Source organism: Apium graveolens, chromosome 2 (genome assembly GCF_009905375.1).
Source record: "Apium graveolens cultivar Ventura chromosome 2, ASM990537v1, whole genome shotgun sequence".
In the NCBI taxonomy this organism is placed as follows: Eukaryota; Viridiplantae; Streptophyta; class Magnoliopsida; order Apiales; family Apiaceae; genus Apium; species Apium graveolens.
The window spans coordinates 272,330,178-272,333,989 of NC_133648.1; positions in this window are offsets into that span (position 1 = coordinate 272,330,178).

Sequence of the window (3,812 nt, forward strand, 5' to 3'; positions counted from 1 at the left end):
CAAGCTTGAGACTATGGATGGCTTTGAAGTCCCGAGAACTTGGCATGCACAAAACCTGAAGATTTAATATGTGTAAGGCGGTTGAGCATGATTCTCACTTGTCAAGATGACAAGTAGGTTGAAAAGCACCTTGAAGCTTTGCTTGCTTAGAATTTACATGTTTTAGTTTGAGGTTTATTAAAACTTGTGTAAGGGATGAATCCCAACAATTTGTGAAATTCAGAAAGTTTTTAAAATATGTTCCAGTAATAAGACAAGTAAACTAAGTGTGTAAGATGAAAGCATAAAGTTCAATAAATAAAACTGGTTCGAATAAATAGTACAAAGTCTGATAAACAAAGTCTCGAAGACAAGATAAAATAAATAAGCCACGCAGGGCTAGAAAAGCTCTAAGGAGGAGAGGTGCCCTCGGCATCCATATCATCATCTCCTCCGCTCTCGCTGGAAGTCTCAGTCGTCCCGGAGGAGGAAGAGCTATCATCCACAGAAGGCCTCGAAGATGACTCGGGAGGAGGAAGAAGCGGGTCCTGAGGGATACGATCCGAGACAACCACTCGGGTATGAAACTTCTGCAGCAAAGCCTCGTCATCAGGGTAGATATAGTCCACCGGGTTAATATCAGGACAGGCCTCGTTCACGGTCCCAAGGGCCGTGTCCCAGCCAGTCCTAAAAAACCAAGGGAAGACTAAGTCGTCCCTCACCCTCATTGACTGGGTAAACTCCTTCGAGTCCAATTAGTTTTGAATCGCCATATCTTTCTCGGCCCGTAGCACCACCAGCTCAGCGTCGGACTCCGAGCTCCTCCTCCTTACGCTTCAGCTTCCGCTCCAAAGCGGCGTACTTCTTCTGCTGCTTCATGAGGGCATTATCAGCATTATTAGAAGCCCTCTTCCATGATTCAGCTTGCCTCACAGTGCCTTGGAAGTAGGCGTTAGACTAAAATCAAATAATAAATGAAGATATTATAAGGCAAGAAAATGCTACAAGTAAAAAGAAAGAAAAATTTCAAGGAAGGGTCATACCAAGGCCAGGGACTGAGCTCCCATGAGCTTTATCCTCTCCAGGTCAGGGGTAGCAACCACGTTAGTAAAGTCCTTGGGGGTTACGCCGTGGTAAGACCAATACCAGGCGTGCTTCGTGGATCCAACCACGGTATCCCCTCGGCGGAATCCCCAAAGAGGCTGAAAGGCCCCCGTAGCAACAGAGAAAGGAGCAGCAACAGTAATAGGGGCACTGTGGGCTTCAGCTCCCTCAGGTGGAACCTCCACCATAGGCTCCTTGTGCTTCCGTAGGAATCTAGGCTCCGTAGCCTTTCCTCGAGTATCCAGGCCCGCAAGGCGAGCCTTCTTCATCCTGGCAGTCTCCTCAACGAGAGGCACATTATCCTCGTTGATTTCCTTAGCAGTTGCAAAATAAGAAAAAAAACAAAATAAATGGTGTCAATAATGCATGAAAGAAAGTAAAAACGAGAAGGGAAGAAAAATACCTTGTTGAGAATCAGAGGATAGCCCCACGTGGATGAGGGAGAACTCCTCTAAAAGAGTCCAGCTGATAGTGGCACCATCATCCCGAGTAAGCTCATCATAAATGATAGTTTCCTCGGGGGTTAGGTGAATGGATTCGAGGCTACCATCACCAACCTTCCCGAAAGAAGATCTGAAGTGGGTGCCCCAGTCACCATTCTCCCACCTTAACCGACAAAATTATTCCTCCAATTTTGGTTATTGTGGGGAATGGAGGCGCTGTTAAAAATGTGCTTACACTTGGGCCTTTGTTTAACATAGACCCAACCACAATTACCCGAAGAACTGTTATAACATTGGAAAACCTCCCTAAAAATAGCTATAGATAAGGGAAAACCTCTCCTAAGACAACAAACCATGAAACATAAAATGTTCCTCCAAGCGTTTGGAGGAAGTTGACAAGGGTTAATTTGCAAATCCGCTAGGTGGTGAGGAATGAAGGGATGAAAAGGAAACCTAAGCCCAGCATCAAGGGCATCTGTGTAAACGAAAAGAGTATCGGGTTTCCAGTGGCAAGTACGGTCGCCACCAGAAATTGGAACTAGCCTAAGGGGAGGACGAACATTATAACGTGCATTTAACTTATCGTGATCTATATTGTGCCATGTGTTGCAATGATTAAAAGAGTCGAGATGTGCAGTGGAGGGATATTCATCCCCCTAGTATTAATCATATATATCAAAGAAAGGTAAGCAGAGCGGATTTCGACATCCTTACCTCATTTCGAAGCTGAGGCTATCTTGGCCGCTCTCTCGGAATTCTTATCAGCCATTGATAGAAGTTGGAAGACCTTAAAACCTTGGAAGTAAGGAGGACTTGAAAACTTGAAAAAAGGCCAGAAAATCCCTAGAGAGGGAGGAGCTTTAAAGGCTGGAGAATTTTGAGAGGAGAGTGTTGGAGAATTTGAGAAGAGAAATAAGAAGTGAAGAATGATGAGTGTGAATGAAAACACACTCCTCCCACCCTTATATAGGAAAAAAAAGGCTAGTTGGGCATAGAAAAGCCCATTTGGGCCCAAGAAAAGAATATTCTGGAAAGTTCTAGTAGATTTTGGAAAAATCCAAGTAAATCCTAGAAACAAATAGAAGATTCCAGAAAAATCTGGAATTTGGGCTTAAAAAGAAGGCCCAACCCAAACTTTATTGGGCCTAGGGGAATGAAAAGCCCAGAGTAAGGGCCCATGACAGAAAACACAAATCCTTTAGGCCTAAAAAAGCAGGCATAGAAAGATCTTGGGCCCAAGGAAGCCCAAAATTTAGAAAAGCCCAGTTGAAACAATGGGCCCATGTTAAAGACCAAAGGGTAGGCCCAATTCAGAAGTTAAATTGAAAGCCCAGAAAAGGGCACAGATCATGGAAGTTAAAGGCCCAGCAAAAGGCCCAAGTTAGAAAATATAGAACCAAGTCTTATTGGGCGTTGAAATAATAAAAAGCCACATTAAGGGTTGGCCAAAAAGAAAAAACATAAAAATCCTGATCCCATTCGATCAGAATGCTAGTAAATTTTCTAGTCGAAAGGATGAGGTTGAAAATGCTTTCGATCAGAGCTTGAAGGAGGGTTAATTCGACAAGAAATAGGCCCAATTCGACCAGAGTCTCAATTTAATTCCTGGTCGAACACTTCTCCTCGAAATTGACTTCGACCTGGGCTTAAAAGAGGGCTAATTCGGTCAGAAAACAAACATCTTGACCGAAAAGGGCAGAATTCTGATCGACAAAAAAAATAAATAAAAAATATATACAATATAGTGTAAAATCCTGGTCGAAATTCGACCAGGAATTGTGATCAAATGGCCCTCCTCGAAAGGTTTGTCGACCAGGGCAATGTGGGGGTTAATTCGACCAGGATCCTAGTCGAACAGGATTCCTGGTCGAAATATACATAAAAAGAGAGGAAAAAGAAAGAAAAAACCTGAAAAATTCATTAAAATTTCAGAAAAAAGGGGGGAGTCCTTAAATTTTTTCTGAAAATTGTGGATATTTTTGGAAAATTGAGGACAAATTCCTAAAAATTAAGGAAGATTCCCAGAAATTAAAGGAAAATTCCTTAAAATCAAGGAAAAATCCCATAATTAAGGGAAAATCCAGAAAATCAAGGAAAAATCCCAGAATTCAGGGAAAATTCCAGAAATCAAGGAAAAATCCCAAAATTAAGGAAAAATCCAGAAAATCAAGGTAAAATCCTGGAAATTAAGGGAAAATTCCAGGAAATTAAGGAAAAATCCCAGAATTCAGGGAAAATTCCTGGAAATTAAGATAGATCCTAAATAATAGGGATTAAAGTAAATCG